Raw genomic sequence first — 22,716 nt, 5'->3', positions numbered from 1 at the left:
ATATATGCATGCTTTCAATCCGTATAAGCCTTCAAAGTTAAGAAAAAATTTTACTATTATTATAATAGGTGCACTACCTTTTGACCTGAGGGGCCACATGCACAACAGATTGACCTATGAAGGGTTGCATGCCCAAGAATTTAGACAGGCGTGTTGACAGCAATTATAGGTAGTAATTGTTTTATAAACATCATTGTTCTAGGCACTAAATTCTTTTTATCAGTTAACCTTGTAATATATTTGCATTAAATTAAATACTTTTAAATGTTTAAAATTAAAAACTGATTACCCAGGGGGAAAAAAAACACAATCAGAAAATCAGAATCAATTTATGAGAAAAGAACAGATAAATAGAAATAAATATTAAAAAAAAGGAAAAATTCATGTTTTTTTTTATCACATTACATAATGCAAAAGTCCATTTAAACATACATTTTAACATTAAAAAATTTTAACTTTCATAGAATTAAATTTTTAAAAAAATAAATATTCTACTTAATAAAATAAATGCAAGTTAAATTCTTTTATTTATGGAAAGTTCGTAGGGATAAAAATGATTAAAATTAAAACAAAACCCTTTCAGTGCAAAATAAGATTCAACATTTAGTAAGGAATATACTCCAACTTTAAAACATTAATTTTAAATAAATTATAAGAGCAGGGACTGGAAGAGAGAAGCAAAAGAAAACATTAATTTTGATCTTCAGAATCTATTTTTCAATTATTAGTAAATAGTATCAATTTAATCTACGGATTTATCAACTTAATTTCAGTAACCAGGGCTGATTGTGCTCCGTAAAAAATCCGGATTTTTCGCTAACAGTGATCCGGAATTTTCCAGAGATCGAAGGTCCAGACGTTTCAATAAATCATTGATCACAGAAGTTTCCGGAAATCAAATTTTCAAAGGTGGAACTTAAAAGCACAGTTTATTTTGTTTGTAAGGGAGAGCCAGATACATTTTTTATTAGTAAATAGTTATAATCATAAACTCAAGAAAAAAAGACATATTTGTAAATTTTAATTACTTCTGTAGGTCATCAAAGGTATGTGTAAAATTTTAAATATATTTTTAGTAAACTGAGAAATATTGAGAAAAAGGAAACAAACTTTGTTTAAATTTTTTTCTAGTTTTTCAATGTAAACTTTTTCCTTTTTTTGAAAGAAAGCTCAGGAAATTTTCTGGAATTCTGACTTGGGCTCACAATTACCCCTGAATAACTTACGGAGCTACCTACGATTTTAACTTGTAATTATACTATTTTAGAATAATTAGATACAGTACAAACCTTAAAAAATTAAACTTTTTAAAATTTTTATTTAAGAGTTTTTATCCTTTGTTCGATGTCTTATCCCACAGTTTTGAATTACCTCTTCTACTTGTTTAGTTTTTTTGTTGCATTTTTGATACAAAGTTTTTAAGAGTAAACTTTTTCTAAATTAAGCTGAAGATATTTTAATTTTAATGATAACAGTATTATAATAATATTTTATTTTTTGGAAAATTGAAATATTTTTTAGAATGTCAGGCATTGTTAATCTTTCACAGTATAAATATTAAATTAAATAAATATGAAAGATTTGCATACAATTTCTTTTGACTACAAATTGCATTAAAATTGTTTTTTTTTGTTTTTTTTACATTTATAATATTTTATAATTTTTTTTTTAAAAACATGCAGCTGACTTAACTATCTTTAATTACATATTCTAGCTAAAAAAAATATTAAGTTAAATTTAGAATTTGGAAATTTACTTTTCAAACTAAGTTTTTATTATGTTTCAATTTGAATGACTTACAAAAATTGAAAAATAACCTTGTTAAGTCATTGAAAAGACACTGTATTAGTGTAATATTTATTTAACTTACAACATTACCTGTGTCCTTTTACATTGGGTTAGTTCTCTGCATTGGAGGTTTTGGAACTTGCTCTTAAGTATTCTAGCAATGCAATTCAAAAACAGAATATTTTTTATTGTTTTAATCTTGAGCTACCGATTCGAGTTATTAAATTTTTTTTATTAACAAACAGTTTTGTATTGAATTAAACTATTTTGAAAATAAACTTTAATTTTTTATGCAAGTATTTTCAACAAAACAGAGACAGTTTTTTATCTTTATTTTATCCTTTTCAAAAAAATAAAAATTCATATGAAACTAAGAAATTGAAAATATGATTGATGCATTTTAAACAGAAGGATCAAGCCAGAATCAGTAAGAATGTTCCTTAGGTTTCCAAAAATTGTGAATTGTATCTTTTTATTTTTTTAAATTCTGACTTTTTCTTTCTTGTAGTTTGTTTTTCTTGATAGAATTATTTAAAATATTGTTAAAAGAATTATGAAATGAGGAATAATGATGTCACATGAAAAATATGAACTGGATCATTCAAAAAATCAACTGTCAAATAATTGTTTACTTTTCAGAAACCGAAGGGACTTGGAGCAAGCTCCAAAAGCTCCCTGTCCCTGAACTCAGCCATCCTTTTATAAATGTCATACTTTGTTGCTTATAATACATAATGAAGGCATAACAATTTATTGTATCTATAAAGTTAAACTTGTAGTTCTCTTAACCAAATTAATAGCATGGTTCTCCAGTTTTATGTGTGTTTAAAGAAAAATGTTATACTAAAAATTACAAAATTACTTTCTTCTATACTTTCAAGCATTAAGAAGTGTTACTTTGTGATTTATCTTTTTTTTTTATATTGTTCATATATTTGATTTCTTTTACAGGTCAATTTAATCTTAAAAGCTATTTCCTTAAAGGCACTGGCAGAGCTGCCTATAATTGTTGTCTTGATGTACCTGCTATATAAAATGAGTGTTCATAAAGTTGTTGAAGAATTTATATCTTTGATAATGACAACTATTGATAATGACAACTAAGATAACTAAGAAATCTCTGGAAGTATTAAAAATGTTGCACATGCTTTAAATTTCAGAAATTGGAAGCAGTTTTCAGTTGATAATGATCATTGTTAATATTTACATAACTTTTGATTTATCTGGCATTTATTCTCATATTTACAATTAAGTATTTGTTTCATTAAAATTTTCTTGCATCTGAATAAAAACTAATTTAAATTTAGCTATGTGAAATATCACTAAAATGTATAATTTTGATTAATTTCAGTACAGTCATGAAAAAATAATTTTCTAATTTTATAGAAAAACTCATACATCCAATAAAGTTTCAATTAATTCGCAACATGTCCTATATAAGATAACAATAAAGTATTCTCTTTGATAAAATGCATCTCATTGTGGATATATAATTTTCTAATTCTTATTCTGTTTGGATCAAATCATCTAAACTTAGAATATAATTTTTTTTAAATATCTTACAACCAGCTCATAATTTAATTAAGAAATAGTTAGCCTGAGAAATATTTGTCAATATCACAGAAAATTTGATGTTTTTTAATCTTTTTTAAAGCTTATTAATCCTTTTTTAATTAAAACAACTGTTGTATCCAAATGAAATCAGATTTATTTTATGGGTCTCAGTTTTTATTCTTATCCTTGATTGAATGTCTTTTCTTTTTTCTTTGAAAAGGCTTGCAGCAAAAATATTGCAAAGTGTTAGTTTTTTCTAAATATCTTAAAACAATGTTATATATTCAACTAAAAAAATAGTCTAAGGAATATTGACGCTATCTTGTATAATGTATTTTATTACTTTGTTACACTTATTAAAAATAAAACTTTCTTAATTGAGACAAATATTTTACTTTGGAGTACAATGTAACCTATTAAGTTGATCAGCCCACTAGGTATACCAAGACTATAATTAACACCACTCTTGCATCACCTCTTAAAATACTGACCTTTTCTCAAACTAGGCCATCAAATTGGTACATTACAAATGGTCAACTTGCATGATTTTTGCTGTAAAATCTATTTTATTGATTTTGATTGCTGTTTTATCCTTGACTGGCTTGTCATTTTAATTTCATTTTTATAATGTTTACTGTGAAAATATTGCAGAAAATATAGAGAGAAACTTTTTAAATTAACTACTTGCAGCAGGATATACCTTAATGTCTTTCTTTTTTACTTATTTTATGTTTTATACCAAATGATCAAGTCAGAGTGGTTTTATACAGTGAAACTCTTCAGTATTGTTTTTTACTTATTGAATTGAATTCTGTGAAAGAATTTTATGTTCAATGACTCTGTGAGACAAAGTTAAACATTAAATTTTATACATTTAATTTGTTCTTTGGGAAGAAAGCAAACAAAATGCAGAATGTATACAGAAATTTTGTTTTGTTTTATGTTAGGAGCAATCCATCTTTCAACAAAGAAGTTTACGTTGACTTTATGCATGCATAGATAAAAACATTATCTTTTCTGGCTTACCTAGTTAGAATATATCAAGTGAGTAGGTCAATGACTAATATATTAAGAATCATTCTCTACTTTTTTTTAATAAATAATTTTTATAAAGTCAAGCTAATGAAAATAAAAATGGAGTATATTCATATTTGAAGCCAGGTAAAAGAAAGGCTTGATATGATGATATATTTGGTTAATCCCTCCACCCGTATTTCCTTGCTTACTTGTTTATTAGTTCACAATGAAGGAGGAAATAAATTTTTTTTAGAACTATTTTGACTATTGGAATTTTTCTGATTATTAAATTTATTTTATTATGTTGTGAATAGAAAATAATTTCTGAGCATTTTATTTTATTTTTTACTACTGTGATTTAACTGTATCATTAATACAGGAACCTCCAATTATAAAATCACTGAATTGTAAAATTTGCTGCTTTTTACTATTATTTCAGTTAGAACGGAATCATTTTAATATCAAACTATGTAAAAACCATCTTCTAATAAAATTATTATCGTTATGTAAAGACAAAATTTTGTATGGCTTTTGTTTAAAACAGTGAAAAACTTTGCTTTTTTTGTTTGAATGATTAGAATTTTCTATATTCTCAAGTTTTGAATAAATATAAATAATAAATTGTTGTCTGTTGTCTATGAACAAAGTTACTGGTGTTGATTGTATTTTGTGTTGAAATTGAAGGGCAAAAATTTAAAAAATTAGGAAAAAGGGAGTCTAAAGGAATCCAAAAGAAAACTGTTTATGGGCTAAGAAAAATTGTAAAATGCCTATCATTCAATGTCATGGATCCTCAATCATTCAATAAAGTGAATCTAACTTCAATGGATTTAAGAAGAACTCTTGATTTCTTAAAATAAACTATACTGAAAAGAAAAGGATATTTAATGTTTTAGAAACTCTGATATGTTTTCAAACTATGGTGAATCTTTAATTTGAAATTTTGCTTATCAAATATAATATTTTAAAATCCTCCTGTAAGTTAAAAACTGTTGCTCATGTTAATGTCAAATGTAGGTTTTGCAAAAATAAAACATAAATGTAGTAATCAATTTAGTTCTTAATGAATTTAATTTAGTTTAAAATTAAACTTTGAAATTACTTTTTCCTACATTTTGGTTTTTAAAATTTGCTGCTTTTTAAAATCAAGTGTTCTAAAAATGGATGTGATTTTAATAGGCAGCATGCTCTGTATTTATGTTTATCTGAGTAATATTATCCTAAATTAATTTCAAATTTATTTAAATTAAGATAATAATTTAACCCAGCTGTGATTTTAATTTGATTTTTTTTGTAGAATGTTGTGAATGAATATTCCTCACAGTTTGCTAAAGGAATGATAGGATTGTTGTGTCTATGTCCGCAAGAAGTGGCCCACTTGCACAAAGAATTGCTTGTAGCAGCCCGTCATATTTTAGCCACAGAGCTAAGAGATAGTAAATGCTTTTTTTATTACTTAAATATGTCTTGTTTTTTTCCTTTATCCTGAAACATGTTTTTTTTTCTCTTTATTTTTAAATAAATGACTCATTTTTTTAAAAAAAAATTTTTAACTTTAGATACCATTTGAAAAATATTGTTTGAAATGTTCTCTATGTGTACTAGTTCTCCTTATTTTTTGAGAAATTCTTTAATTTTTGTACCATTTTCAGAATTGTGTATATCTCACTAATTATATCTAAAAATTAATGACTCTAAGAAAAGAAAATTTAATAAAGATGTAATAGCAGGATTTTTTTAAAAAAGAATAGCAAAATTATATTTTAAAACAGTCTTTCTCAGTCTTAAATAATTTATGATTTAAATACTATTATTTTAAAAATAAACTGTGTTATTATATATCTATTATTTGATAAGATAGAGTAAAATACTTTTCATAACTATGAACGAACAATTAAAAAATGTTCAACAAAATTTACATCTTCAATGTCACTAATATGTCCAGTGTTACCCAGTCAAATTTTATTTAAGATCATTCAAAGCATTGCTCTTGGCCTGCTTGTGTGATTTTAATATAAATGTGGCATTGTGTTCATGATAATCAAATGTGGAAATGAAATCACTAGTTTTTCTCTCTTTTTGTTTCTCTGAACTGATTTTCTTTCCTTTTTTCACTGCCATGTTTAAATGTGTGATTTCTATGGTAGTCATCAGCATCATTATTAGATTAGAAACCGAACTGGAAAATATAAAAAAAAAATTCTATTTTTATTACTATAAAAGTCCCTAAAATTCCTTATGTGTAAAATATTTAGTACATTATGCAAAAATTATCATGAAATTTATAATATTTCATGAAATCTACTGGAATTTTTCCTATGCTGATGGGTAAAAAACTAATTTTTTGATGATATACATTCAAATTTAAAATAAATGTTGTGATTGTCCAGTTTTGTATTACATATTGCATTGTTTAATTTTATTGAATGATTTCAGAATACAAAATATTCCGTGTGTGATGGTTGCATCTTTCGAAGGTTTTCTTTATATCTATGAACTGAACGTTGAAATGGGAGGAGATCGTATTTAAATAAAACAGCACAGGTAGAAAATATTTGCTTCTTAAAAATGATAATAATAAACATGAATTGTGTATTATTCTCTTCAGAGTTTAGAATTTTTTGGCTGGTAAAACTTCCCATAAAAACTGTGGTTGGTTAGATTTAAAAACATCAAAACTATCTCTAAATTTTTTTGTTCATAGTTAGACTTTTTTTATATATATATATTCGTCATTGAACAATCTACCCAATTTTGGGTTTACGACTACTAATGTTCAACTCCGCAGCCTTGTAATGTTGAAATAATCCAGAAGACAATGAAACTCCTGTATCAGTACTCCCAGAGGTATGATTTGTTATCGGAACATGGAGGACTTTGTGACTCGACAGATTTAACGTGCATCAGTCACCATTTACTACACCAGGAGTCTTCGGCCGGCGCAGATCGAACCCACGAACTCTTAGTGCTCCAGTGCCCTACCAACCAGGCTATCCCAGCCTCATAGTTAGACTTTGTAAAAGTTAAGCATTACATAATTATTGAGTAGCAATAAACTGTAACTCAAAATTAACTATGCATTATTTAAATTATTATTAAATGCTGATCAAAGTGTTTAAAAATAGTTAGTTTTTTCCTTTCTCATTTAGTTAGTCCAAAAACTAGACATTGCAAGGTAGTTTTGTGTTAAACAACTAAGACAATGGCGTTTCATCAAGCTGTAATTTCTGGAGTTTTCTTTTTTAAGATATATTTAGAAGAAATAGCTGCTTTTACAAATGACTCAAAACTGTTATGAGATTTAAGGATAAAGTTATTAGGGGTATGTCTAGGTTTTTTTGAGAGGTACCTATTTTGTGAAAATTTAGGCATAATTTGTGAAAATTAAAAGTTACATCAAAAAATCAACACAAAAATATGGTAAAATAAGAAATTATTTTCAAAAATTGTCACTACAAATAAAAATCATTTATGATTAGTAAATTTTTGTCCATGTACAGTAGAGCGCCGATTATCCGAACTGCTCGGGACCGAATGCGGTTCGGATAATGAAAAGTTCGGATAGTTGGAAAGTTGTTTAAAATCTAGTTTAAATAATTATTATTTATGCACTAGCTTCCCTTCACACTTTTTCTAGGCTTAGGACTGGCAGTACTATCTAAAATAGCTCTGGCGTGTTTAAAACTTTATTTTTTTTTTTTAATTTTTAAATATTTGTTTGTATTACTTTTTCTTCAATTTGAATTATTTTTATCATATTTCTGCTTTTTTATAATTTTTTTGTCAATTACTGATTTTTACCACATTTTTCTTCATTTTCCATTGCAAAAGTATCCAGCAAAAACTTTTGTTTCAAAGAAGATGCTCTTTTTGTGCAGCCATATCCTTTATTCCTTTTAAATTAATCAACTGAACTGGATCAACATCATTTTGACATTCTAACCAATTCATTGCAATATCTAATAAATTGCATGCTGCTATATGAGAAAGTCCACTATCTTGAACTTGATCACCTACTTCTTCCTCTTAGTCTGTGGAGTTTTGATTTTCATTCAAAATTTCAACAACAATTTCATTATCAATTAAAATTTTAAATCCTGAGTCATTTTCATTGTCTCGACACCAGTCTTCTATTTCTTCTGCTGTATAACCTGGCACCTTTTCACCCAAAAGAAACTTCATTCAGAAACTTCAGTTTCGTTTGTTTTTCTGTTAAGAATTTTATTCCAAGATTTAAGATTCCAAGCACTGTTATTACTAATCATTAACCATAAGTGACAATTACCCATCCCTCAATTGTAGAACTTCAGCACTTGTCTATTCATAAACACCTTCCTCGTTCCAACCATTGTAGATTGTCAAAATGAAGCTTACATTCTTTTAAGATAATTTTCAATTGAAGAGGGCTAAAGGGGTATGTAGGTTAAACTGCTGAAAAAGGCTGTAAATTAAATATGGTCTTCAGATGTAGTGGATATTTTTCATTCTTCTAAATTTAGAAAAATTGTCGATAAGTTAAAAAGTATTCTAAGCTTAAAAAAAAAAGGCGAATTCGGACGTAGCTCGGATAATTGGACGTTTGGATAATAAGGGTTCGGATAATTGGCGTCTTACTGTATTAAAAAATAATTTCGCTATTGTTAAATTTCGGGCTTAAAATTGTTTCCAAATTTAAAAATCCATTGTTCACAGTTAAATTTCAACTTGCATTTAACAGTACTAGAAATAAGTTATTTTCATTATGAGAAAATTTTCGACTAGGTCATACAAAAAAAAGTTTCACAGAGAAAAAAGCGTTTCATACAAAAATAAAGATCTGTTAGAATAAATTTACAATAATGTTGAAGATAATATTCAAATGTTTATAATGATGTTTGAATTTTGTCTTCCTTTAAAGTTTATAGAGAAAGAATCTCATTGCTTCATTTTAAAAAATTCTGGGATTTATAGTTTCTTTATGGGTATACAGAAACAAAATTTTAAGAGGTGGAGAATCTTTGAACTTACTTATTTTAAAGTATTTTGTTAAATTTCCGTTTTTTCAAAAGTTGGTTTTGTGAAGGTACCGCTAAACGGTAGTAAATTTACCCTGGACAGACTACTGGTTATTCTTTGAGTTTATGCAATTCATTTTCTATATACTCATGCATTTTAAAACTTATTTAAATAATCTTAAAATTTCAGGATTTCAATTGGTCTGTTGAGCAATTATTTTTAATCAAATGTGAGTGAAAAGTAAAGTTAGATATTCATTTATTTAGTTTTTAAAATTTTTGAGTGCAATAAATGTTTTTGATGTTTAATCTATGACAATTCTAATGCTCATTCATACTAGTTGTTAAAGATTAAATTTTTTTTTATAAAACTGAATGCAATGTGTTCATTATTTTATTTTATAATATCTTTAATTGTTTAGATTAATAAGTGGCCATTATTTTAAACTTTATTTTAAATCAGTTTTACTTGTAAAACCAGTTTGTACTCGTTATGAACATTGGTTAATATGTTAAGCATAGGTATAGTTTGTCTATGATATGAACTCTGCCCACCACAAAGTCTGTGGCCATCTGCTGCTATGGAACCAAGAATAGCGCATTTCAGGGAGGGTAGCTTCTCTTCATTATAGGGCGAAGAAAAGGATTCCCTTTCTTTCGTCGACTCGAGCCAAAAGCTGTTCTAAACAACGATCCCACTTGAAATAGTTATACTTCGTTACCCCATATAGATGGCAGCACTTTTTAAAAATTTTTACTCATTTAATGTTTTTCTGTTTTATTTTTTCAGGATTTTCAAAAAGGGGTCAGCACTTGACTTATTTCTAGAGTTTTCTTAATGATTTGGCAATTTATATTTTTCTTATATGTGGGCGTTTTTTTATTAGATCTTAGTCTGTGTACTTTTAAATCATTACTTAGACTTACGCTGTGAACTTTTAAATTGGGACTGTTTGTCATTAATTTTTCTTTGCATTTACATTTCAATTTTTTAAATTGCTTTTTCTTATTTAATTTTCCATTATGAGGCCTTGGGGACGCAGTCAGTTTTTGATTTCACCACTGACAACTGAAAGGCTCCTGTGTGTTGGCCGGCAGTGTGTCCCCTGATGAAGTACTGTCCTGCCAGAATTGTATTTCTGACTTAATAAATTGAAATAAAACAAATTTGGATTCAGTTGCTTTTCGATTTTAATTTATTATTTTAAATATTACTTACTTATTTTGTCTTTTTCTGAATTTGTCAATTAGTTTTATTCTTTGATTAGACCTCATTACCATAGTCACCTCCACAGGCCCAGACAAATGGTTAGGGGAATTCTTACTTTAGACAAACTATGTAAAGCAATGTTTTTGCGGTTAATATAAGATGGTGGCTTTTAAATGTCTAAGTGTCTAATATTTTGGTGTGACGCATGATAGAGTCCCACTATCTTATTTAATTTATGAGCTGAGGCATTCATTGATGTCTTGTGGCCAAAATGAGCAGTGAGTGAGTCATTCATTAATGTTAATTTTTTTATTAAAATTTTCTAAAAATTTTAAATTTTTTATTTATTTTTATTTAACATATATTTTTGGAATAATTTCTAACATGGATAGACGGTTGGATAGTTGAATAAAGACCTATGTGATTTAAACCAAACAGTTTTTTTTTTTAAAACTATTTTATATAGTTAAATTTTATGTTCTTCATATAAATTCATTCAGTTTAATTGTAACAAAATAAAAAAAAAGGATATTTTCTTCCAATTTTGAACTTAATTTCTAATGGGAATCTGTATTATTTCAAATAAACATAGAAAAAATTTTAAACAAAAATATCTATCTAAACATTGTTGGCATTTCAGCCCGGAAGAAACATACAGGGTATCTGCTCACCTGGAAAATCATGAAAATTCATGAATTTCGGTATTGAGCCAAATTTGTCATGATTTTAATTATATTTTCAAAGAAATCATGGGAAGTCATGGATTTAGTTTGCTGAAAAATCTAATTTTTTTAATTGAATTCCTCCCCCTCTCCAATTTCATGGTGTTCCAAATATCTAAATTTCTAACAAAATCCCCACTCACAGTCATATTTTATTAAAGTATAAAATGTTTTTATTGTGTTCTTTAAAAATTATGGTTTTCTATCAAAAAATGAAAGAACATCATTTCTAGAGCGAATTATCTTTTATACTTCTGTGATTTCAGAAATTTTGTTTTTATTTATTTTTTTATTTATTTTATAAATTTAAAATTCTAGCTAAAGCAAGCCAGTCAATGGCGAATTTTTTTATTCCGAAATGAGAACAGAAAAATCAGGAATATCTTTCCTTTCAGATGAACAAGAAAAGTCTCTTTAGAATATAATTTTGCAGGAGAAAGGGAAAAAAAATTATTTTATTTTTATTTTTTTCAGCTATTTTATTGCTTCAACTTTTTCTTTACTCTGTTTTTTAAATTTAAAATCTGTAAATATGAAGATGCAGAGTATAACAGTTTTGGTTATACCTATCATTTCAATTAATGTTATTACAATGCTTTTTTAAATTTATGGTTGTTTTTATCAAAGAAAATAGTAACTTCATTGAGTCATGAAAATTTCTTGGAATTAGTCATGGATTTGAAAATCTAAAATGTAGCAGATACGCTGAACATATTTCTTCCAGAACAGTGGAAGAAACTGAATAAAACAAAAAAAAGAGGGCGAACTGGAAAAGAATTAAAAATGACAAATACAATTGTTTAACAATAGGTATTATATAACTGGTATGTAAGCAAATTAAATTCAGTATAGTTACAAAAAGTTTGTCACATTAACTTAAAAAAAAAAAAGAAGAATTATTTGTTAGTTTTAAAGAGAATTTTAAAATCTATTTATCATATTATTCAGGAGTTGGTTTGGGTAATCATACTTAACATTATTTGATAATGAAAATTATTATGCTATTTGTAATTAATTGTGTGAATTCAATATATGATTTTAGTGGTATCTATGTTTAATATGTGATTTGTTTATTTAGTGGTATTGATAAATTGATTATGTTCTTTTAAGTAATATAAAATAAAGTTGTCCATAAACTATTGAAAACATAACCTAAATTCTTTTATATAAAATATTAATAAATATCACTTATTTTAATTTTTTAAGAAATTCATAATTTTTTTTCTTCTTGTTTTCACTTATTTGAGAATGACATTAACTAGCTCTAAAATTAATGTTATTATTTAAACTAGATTGCTATTTTAAACTGTTTAGATATCTGATATTTCTTTTTGAAAAAGGGTTTATTCCACTTGAGTTGAAAATTTAAGAAATTGGAAATTTAAATTTAATTTGTAAGAAATTGGAATTGGATTATTTAAATTTAGCTTAGATTGATTGAGTTGATATTTAATTAACCAATTTTTTAATTACAGGCTTTAAAAAATTTCACAACAAAAGATGTTGGGACTTTTTGGAAATCTTTAGTCAACAACAAAACTGTCCCTTATTGATTTTTTTTTTTAAATGATTGAAATTTTTAATTCTTTTCCTCTCAAGTAAAATACATAACAAACATCTCATATTTTAACATTTATAACTCAGTTTGCAAATTCAGGTTGCTCAGTTTTTTAATCTTAAGATTTATTTTTTGAAACCTATTAATATTTGTTCGTTAACCTTATTTATGACTTTAATTTGGAATTTTTTAATTATTTTCATAAATAAACTGAAGTCAGTCTTGAAAGAAAATCAGTAGGTAAAATTAAATTAATATCACTTTTCAATTTGTTTTTATTATTAAAATTTATGTATTTCCTTAAAAATGTAAAAAATTTTTGCTGTTAAGGAAAAATAAAAGTTACATTTTAATGTAAACATTGGTAATTTTTATAATTACTGTGAAATGATCAAGTAATGATGTAGCAAAGAATGAGATGGAACTTCAACGCTTACCTGCTTAAACAAAATTTGTACTATTAGTGTATCTAAAGCGTTTTTTGATGCTGGCCCAAGTTAAATTGAGATTATTATTTAAAAAAAAAATTATGGAGATGGAACAAAAAATAAATAATGATGAAGTGAAAAAATAAATAGAGATATGTATAACTTAGAAAAAAATTTTTGTTTATTATTTAGTGGTTGATGTGAAAAGATGTACAAGGTTAGCTGTTATTTTTATCTTGTTTGCTGTAAAAAATAAATTAATATAATGAATGAAAAAAATCTTTATAATTAATTTAATATATAAGTCCTTATTATAGAAAGGTACATTCTGAAGTCAGTGAACTATAAATGTCTGAAAATTCTAGTAAATAATTCTAGATTGTGTTCATTTATCAAAAAAATAAGTTCTGTCTTGAAATATTTTTAGAGTGGACACCCACTTATTCTTCAAATCTGATGTGTCGACGACCGATATCGATTGGTCACCGACTCCCGTGGAATTAACTTTTTATATCTTTTCATTTAATACTCAATTTTTGTAAGCGTTTTTTTGCTTGGATTAAGCTATATATATATATTTTTAAAAATCCTTAAATGCTCGAAGAATAACAAAATGTTTATGATTTTAGGTTAGAAGGACCACTTAGACCTACTACAAAGAATTCAAGTCGTGCTTTGTCCAAATTTGAACCTCATTCAACGAGTCATCCTGTTGAGTCTGTGGAAAAAGAGCCATCTATCTCAAGTAATTCCTTCTTATTGTTGATGTTTTCTTCTGAGCCTTTTCAACCCAATTCTTTGGTTCCATCTTTATTTGATTCATTTCTTTTTAAAAATAGAAAATTTAAGCATATTGAATCTTTAACCGTTTTTCTTCTGCTTTTAAAAACTATGTAAGTGGTTAAATATGATTTAATTTCAATTAATCACATATTATTGTATAATACAGTCAAACCTCGCTATAGTGAACCTTCAAGGGGTCGAAATTTCAGTTCACTATAACTGGGAGTTGATTATATCCATACTGCAAACAATTTTAATTAATTTTTCCAAACTGCTCCCTTTTATTACACATTATTTAAATAAATGACCAATGAAAAGAAATACAAAAATGATTAAAGAACAATATGTAGTAACAAAAAATGTGTTCACTTATATTTTTTATTACTCATCGACTTGCGTGCAAAAGATTTAGGGATGAAAAACTGAGATAAAAGAAGCAAATAAAAAAAAATGCTTCTGGCTACATTTCACTCAATAAGAGGTCTTGAAAATTGGTATATGTATTTTATGTAGGAATTTCGAAATTACCGACAAATGAAGGAAAAAATCACTCAAGGGCAGAAAAAAGTTCAGAATATCCAATTTCCTCTCATCTTTTGGTTCGCTATATCCACAAAAAATGATATTATATGTGTATGGCAAGGCACGTGAGCGAGCATTTCGTTCACAATGTCCGGGAGTTCAGCAGAGTTTAACTGTATTTTATTAATTCAGGGTGATGTATTTTTTTTAGTGTGACTTAGTTGTTAAAAAGTTAATCTTTTATTTTATTGATTAATAAGTTCTTCCTTTATTTTTCATTTTCCAACAGCATTGCTTCTTATTTTAAGATAATTTACTTATTCATTTTTAATGAAATATTATATTTTTTTCTTTTATTTATTTATTTTTAATGAAATATTATATTTTTTTCATTTATTTATTTATTTTTAATGAAATATTATATTTTTTTCATTTATTTATTTATTTTGTTTAATTCAAAGCATTACTTTTTGGTTATTTATACTATTTGATTTAACTTAATAAATATGGAATAACTTTAGCCATCTATGGATTATTTATATGTTTGTTAGTTTCTTTTTTGAATGGTTTGATATTTGTTGTTAAAAATGTTTTTTGTCTTCAGTTATGTTCTTGTTAAATAAGTATCACTTGAATAAGTTTAAAATTTTTTTTTATGTTTTATTTCACTCTTAAAAAAATACTTTCTACCAACCCAATAATAATAACATGGTGCATTTTTAAAAAGTGCTTAAAGGTGCTTTTTTTCTTTTTTTAAAAGCCCTGAAAGATGCTATTTTCATTGAGTGTTTTTAAAAAGTGTGTAATTTTCCATTTTCGAAAATCAGATTTTTTTCTCTACCATGTTGATTTTCGACACATAGTATGCAAAAGCGTGCTTTACACATTGTTCTATTCAGCATTTCCACAATTCATCCAACCACAGGCTACTTTGGCGCATCATTGGTCTATAGAGTATGAAAGCGCCAATCTTTTTGCATGTTTAGTGAAATACTTGTGAGTTAGCATGCACGTCCACTGAGCTGGGATAAGTGAGATTCTTGCACTCTCATGTGCAAATCATGATTTAAATCAAATGATTTTTTTTTTAAAAATCATTGATTTAAATCAACAGATTTTTTATATATATATTGATTTGAAAAGTTAAAAAACAGTGTTTAAAATTATTGATACTTTTATTATTTTCTTTTCTTAGTTTTAAAATTTATTTTAAATGAAGTGCTGCATTAATTAATTTTAGTTAACGAAATTACTTTCATTCTTGGTGTGTGATAAATTCCAACACATTAGAAATTACATTTTTAAAAATCTTTTAATGCTTGAAATTGAAAGTACAGATTAAAGAAAACATTCAGGGCTGTCTTAATATGAACTTGCATAGCTGTAGAAAGTAATTAATAAACATGAATTTTTTTCACAAAAAAAATATACAAATAATGTTAATTTAAATTCTACCTTATGATTGAAAAAGCATGCAGGTAAAATCTTCATTATATTTTATTGGTGGAAAATGTATATTTCTAAAGCTTGAGGTTATATTAAAAAAAAATACCCTAATTTGCCAAAAATGGAATAAAAATGCTGATTGATTCAGATATTTTTTTCTGATACAGTGTCATTCTTCCCCTTTAAACTCTACTTAAAGCAGTAGGGTTATTAACTGGTAACAGTGTGCATGTTTACAGTGTACATCTTTGACATTATCAGAAAGAAATTTTCTGAAGAAAAAAAATTCCAATGAGTACATAGATAGATTTTTTAATTTTTTTTTTTTTAGCTTAACTTATCTATTTTGATTTGGAATTAAGAATGAATATTTTGCTATAAAAATTTATAGATTAAATATTTGTTTATTTTTTGATGAATGACTACATTTATAAACACAGTCTGTTACATTTATTTTGTCATTTTAAAAATCAAAAGAAAGAAAATCACAATTTTAAATTAAAATTATGGTTTGCTAATTGAAACTTTGGTTTAATAGTCTAAGTATTCTTTAAATTCTCTATTTCATCTAGTCTTTAAATTTCAATCTTGCATTTGTTTCGAAATGGTTGCTATGCATTCAAAGCTATGTATTATAATGAAAAATTGTTTTAGGTAGTTAAATCTTCTAAAATATTTTTATAATATAGTTTAATATTAATTTCATATTGATTAAACATTTATAAAGTTTTTTTTAATTATAAATCCAAGTTCTTACAATATATTTGAATAAAAATCAAAAAAATCCGATTTAAATTTAAAAAAAATCTGATTTTTTTTTGTTCTTTGAAAGAAAAAAAAATCAAAAAAATTACAAACCGTGCTCGTGTGCAACTCAGCTGCATTTTGCAAGATATTCTCAATTTCAAGCTTCATTTTCCACCCTCTGATATCGAGCTGAAAAATCTCTCCAGTATTTTATAATGGCTGGTATAATCAAGAAAAGAGTTCTTTGTCAGAAACTAGTTATTTTATCATGATCATGTAAAGTCTTTGAAAATTATTTTGCATTTTGTTAATGTATATAGTGCTTAAAAATATTTTTTAATTGCTTAAAAAGTACTTATTTTTTGTTGAAAGATTTGGCTATACACCCTGAATAAGATTTTAAATTAATTGTTCTGGTTTATTTCCAAAGATATCAAGTCCAGTCCTGTCCATAATCTGAAACTGGGCTATACCTGGCCTGAAGTTGAACTGAATCCTCCTTACCTTGGCCTGAAATTGAGGGAAAAATACATTGAATCCTAAAATTACATCCTAATTTGGGTGTAAGTAACGGAAACCACTTGTGTACTGTTGATGTTCCTGTTAGATATGAAATATCTTTTTGTGATACGGAACAGTCATTCTCATCTGTTGCATGAAATATGTATATTTTTCATCAGATATCATATATGTATCAGCTCATCATTGGTGTACAACATATGTAATCATATAAAAATTTCAAGGCTGTAAAAAGTTTTCATTGACAATGTAATAGTTGTCACTATTTGAAAAAAAAAATTAGCCTTATTGAAAAAAGTATTTTGATTTTGTTGAATGGGCCTAAAATTTTATTTATTATTAAGTAAAAAAGTTTTTTTTAATTTTTTATTTAGGTGAAAAAGTATGGTTAAAATAGGAATGCACAACATGCGGCCCGCCAACTGCTGTGCAGTCCGCAGGAGCTTCTGAATGTATAAAAAATTTCCTTTTAATTTCGTTTTCTTTAAATTTTATTTAGTTAAAATATTTAATTCAAATTTATATTACTCTATAAAATATGTATATTTTTAGCACTTTCATTCTTTAAGAATTTATATCTCTCCTATATATATTGGTAAATAAACTAATTATTGAGAAAAATGGAAAAAGTTTTTTTAAAAGAAAGTATTGGTTGTTTTAGTTTTAAATAAATTCAAATAATTCAAAATATTTAAATTTCTGAAGTATGTTATTAAGTTTTCTGACAGAAATATTTAATGCTTAGAACATGAATGTTTTTATAAAAATTATCATATTTGCCGCGGACATGACTAAATATGCGTGCGACCCTTTGTTAATCTACCTGCTGTGCAAGTGGTCCTTCACTTAAAAAGCTTGTGCACCCCTAATTTGAAATTTTAATTTTTTTTTCAAAACAAAAGCATGATACAAATTTTAGTTTTTAAGTTTAAAAATTTAAGATTTAGGAAGAAAATTACTTTTTTTAAAAAGTTATGTATGGAATTTATTATTTAGGTCACCTGAAATCTGAATTAGAAATAATTGTTTTTCAGGTTTAACTGTATTTTCAATTTTCAACTCCATCTATAGGTTAGGTTACTATGCAGATTCCAGATATTTAAGTATATTACAGAAAGTTTAAATATAATATTTTTACATGAGACTCTTCCTAACTTCCTAAACTTTAATGTAATGAAAGAAAATGCTGTATTGAGTATTTATTTTTCTTAACCGCTTCCCTCTATTTGGAATAGTAAATTTGTAATGAAACTGGGAAGAAGTTCTTCAATAGCAGGTGTTTATGGTCATATAAAAAGAATCATTATGCATAACGTTGTTACATAGCCTAATTATTACCATAAATACTCAGAATAATAAATTTAAAATATATTAAGTAAAACTTGACTCCATCAAATTTTTTAAATGTTTAATATCAATATTTTCGTCATATGGTCATTGGCAACTTTTCTCGGAATTGTTCCCATCCTTCTCCCAAAAGTGACGTATTAAAGTCAGGTGACAAAGAGGGAAACAAATGCTAATTCCTGGTAAATGAACAATACATATGCAGTAAAAAAAAAAACTTTAATTAAATATGTAAATAATTTACTGTTGTTGTTGCTGTACCGACTGTTACTGTACGCAGAGATGATTGTGCTCCGGAAAAAATCTGGATTTTTCGCTAACCGCGATCCAGAAATTTCCGGAAATCCAAAGTTCAGAAGTTTCAAGAAATTATTGATCACATTTATATATTAAAATATTTTTTATTTAAAAATATTAGAACTAGAATTTATGTTTGACATCTCTTCCATTTGAAACTATTTTTTCTGGTAGAATAATAAATGTGATTAGAAATAAAAATAAACGTATACATAATTATTTATTTAAATTATGCTGCATGTAATTTATTTAGAATTTCATGTTGTGAAAATATCAATGGTCTAAATTTAAAAAAGACGATAATTTTTTGAAACGTGTCATTAATGATATTACTCAAGAAATGTTCAGGATTTTTCAGTTGGGATCACAATCACCCCTGTGTACATTTGTTAACTTAAAAACTAAAATTTGTATTATGATTTGAAGGGGAAAAAATGTTTAATGTATGTTTTTGAGCTTAAAAAAGAACTTAACTGTAGGCTCATTCTAAAAGACCTAAATATTTTTGGAGAGTATGTTACTACAGCGAAAACTTTTTATGGTCTCAAAATTTTGAATATCGAAAAAAAATGTTTTTCATGATACACTCTTATGTCTATGATTTTTCTTTTTTAATTGAGAGTTGTAATAATTGCTGATTGTTTTCATTCACTGTATTCTCTGTCACCCAATGCTTAGACTATAAGCCATTTGTTCTTTCATTACTTATTTGTTTGTTTGTTTTTTCTGATTATTTAATTATTATTTAAGGTATGGGATTTTATATTCAGAACACAGATATTTTGGATGAACTTAAAATATTAACAACTGAGCATAGTATGCAATGATAGAAGGGAAATTTATTTTAATGTCAAATAACGATGAAATTTATGACTATTTTTTTAATAACAAAATAAATTATATCTACAGCCCCTGGACAAATTATTAGACACACTATTAGATTCTATGTAAAATCTTAATTATCAGGTGATAGACTATACAGTGTGTCTAATAATTTGGCTAGGTATGATATATTGTTAAACTATATCATGCAAAATTATATTCTTTAGTATCAAAATATGAGTTGGTTTTAGTTGTTTAAAATGCTTCTGTTTTTTGTTTAGTTAGTAGTCTCAGATGCCCAGAATCTATAAAATTGTAATTTCTATTAGAAAAAAAAAATTTCTTTCATAAATGTGTTATATTTTTGTAGTTGTGGTGGTTGTTCACATTTTCAAAAAATCTGAATCTCTTGAATCTCAATTCTTATTAATAATTGAACTTTTTAAAACAGATTGCAATGCTTACATTTCAACATTGTGTTGTGTCTAACCCAAGTTGCAAAATGAAATCTGTTCAAAATTAATTGTTATTTTTATAGGCTCATATTTCATTTTCAATTGGCTATTTCATTAAAACAACATTTATCATTGGTCGAAATTCAACAGGGTTCCCACGGTCCTTAAAAACTTCAAAAAAATTTTTTTTTGAAAAATGAGGGCTTTTAAATGTACTTAATTTTGGTGCAAGGCTTTTAAAAGTCCTTAATTTTTCAGTATCACTATAGTCAGAGATGATTGTGCTCCGGAAAACATCTGGATTTTTCGCTAACCAGGACTTCACTATATCTGTTCCGCAAACAGTTTTAACTAATGGTTCTAATAATGGCTTTTATGACACATCATTTAAATAAATGATCAATGAAATGAAATACAAAAATGACTGAAAAATAATGCGTAGTAAAAAAAAAATTTTAACTTTTATTTTTTATTACTCTTCGTCTTGTGTGCAAATTTTTTTTTTATAATTTTTAGCTGATGAGCAATCCTCAACATCAGATAGGGAAACACTTCCTGACTCTTCGATAATTTTTCCTGAATTTATGTTATTCCGCTTTTTTTAAACCTGTCTATCCAGCCATTCAAACACATAAAAGTACACTTACCGAATTCATCGGCTTTAAATTGAAGCCTTTGTCCAGATACTAGAAGATGGCGGCTTCATTGAATGCTGAACGAATTCAATAATGAAGCAAACAAGAAAAAAAAACTTATTGCTAAATAGTTTTAATAATCGGTATATGTATTTATTTTGAAGTAGAAATTTCAAAATTATTACAAAATATGAAGAAAATAAATCAGTCGAAGACAGAAAAAAGTTTATAATATCCAACTATCTCTCTTTTTTTGTTTCACTATATCTACAAAAAATAACATTATGTGTGTGTAGCAAGGCACGGGAGCGAACATTTTGTTCACTATGTTCGGGAGTTCACTATAAACCGTGTTCACTATATTCTGGAGTTCACTATAAACCGTGTTTACTATAGCGGGGTTTGACTCTATATCGAAACTAATGATCTCAGATTCCTTAGTATTTTGCATATTTTTATTAATATATACGATTTGCCTTTTGCAAAATAAATCTTAATTAACAAAGATTAATTTTCAAAATTTTTCTTTTATATGATTGTTTTTCAATTTTAAGTTTCTGACACCTTTTTTTATGATCTACTTCTATAAGAGGAAAAACATTATATGAAAAAAAAAAATTTCATAATTTTAACTCCGAAGCATGAGTAGATTTGAAATATGTCATTAAAAAATACACAATTTTCGAATCTATCTTTACAAATAAAAATAAAAAAATTATACAGCGAAAAGGTTCTGCTTTTTATTTATGTTTCAAATAAATTTACTATTTCAAAAATTAGTAATTTTTCCTCACCAATTTATATGAATTATTATATGAAATATTTTAATTATTATTTGTATTAATTTTCATTAATTAATTACATGAATTGTTATTTATATAAATTATTATTATAATTAATTATTCAATGAATTATTTAATTCAAAAGTAAATAATTCAAGCTACTTGGTAGAGCGATTGAAATCCATGCATATTTTATGTTGGAACTGTTTTTTTCGATGCTATCTATTTTTATTTGCAAAGGTGCTAATGTGATTAGAATATATGATTTCTTTTTCAATTTGTTTTATCTGATTGTGTTGCTATTCTGTTTATTCACTGATTATTTTTTTTTTCAATTTTGTAAAACATTTTGTGCCCAAATAAAGGATGAAATTTTTAACTACATGTTGCATTTTAATTTTTTTGCTTTTCATCACTTTTTTTCAGCTTTTTTACTATTGAATCTTGCATCAAAAATCCGCTTGAACTGAGAAAAAAAATTTTTATACAAATTGTCAAATTATAATGTATATATAAGAATTTTTTAGAGAAAATATCTGTGAATGATAATGAGCCACTTTTGTAATGTAGATCAAATATAAAAATGAGGCAATGAAAGTTCCATCAAAAGGTCCTCCATGAAGGCAAATTTCTCGCAATACTTCATCTAGGGCAGGGATGGCGAACCTTTATGCACCAGCGTGCCATTTTTTTCTAGAAAATTGTTTAATGAGGTCATAGACGCGCCGACAAATAGTTTTGACTTCGTGATTATTGGATAAATAATAATATTAAATACTATCAACTCAAAACTCTTTTTTTTACTGAGAAAAAAAAAGTACATTTTGCAATGTCTCAGTTATAAGCGTAGTTCAACTTAAAGTGACATCAGTGTGACTTCCATTGTTGCAGATTAGATGACAAGTAACTTATATTAGGGATATAAGATTTTAGTTTAAGCAGAACTGTTAATTTTTCTTTGCTAGTTATTTATTGTTAGCTTGTTAATTTTTTTTAAATTTTAATCTTTTCTTTGTGATCGGTGACGTGCCCAAAATATTGAATAACGTGCCATAAATGGCACGCGTGCTATTGGTTCGCCATCCCTGAT

General features: G+C 26.2%; 1 long non-coding RNA gene across 2 annotated transcripts; it reads left to right on the top strand.

The window, feature by feature from the left end:
• The first annotated feature begins 175 nt into the window (after window positions 1–175).
• LOC147810054 (uncharacterized) lies at window positions 176–22,008 on the top strand. 2 transcript variants are annotated; one of them, XR_015434103.1, is made up of 6 exons: window positions 176–4,386; window positions 5,657–5,795; window positions 6,796–6,903; window positions 9,544–9,583; window positions 13,901–14,016; window positions 17,200–22,008. It is a non-coding gene; the product is annotated as an uncharacterized LOC147810054 (long non-coding RNA). The 2 variants fall into 2 exon arrangements; XR_015434104.1 differs by lacking the exon at window positions 9,544–9,583.
• Window positions 22,009–22,716: the final 708 nt, after the last annotated feature.

Source organism: Parasteatoda tepidariorum, chromosome 5, assembly GCF_982258835.1.
Source record: "Parasteatoda tepidariorum strain Cologne lab strain chromosome 5, Ptep-v5.0, whole genome shotgun sequence".
NCBI lineage: Eukaryota > Metazoa > Arthropoda > Arachnida > Araneae > Theridiidae > Parasteatoda > Parasteatoda tepidariorum.
The sequence above is the reverse complement of the archived record's forward strand: the minus strand, read 5'-3'. Positions and strand labels throughout refer to the sequence as shown.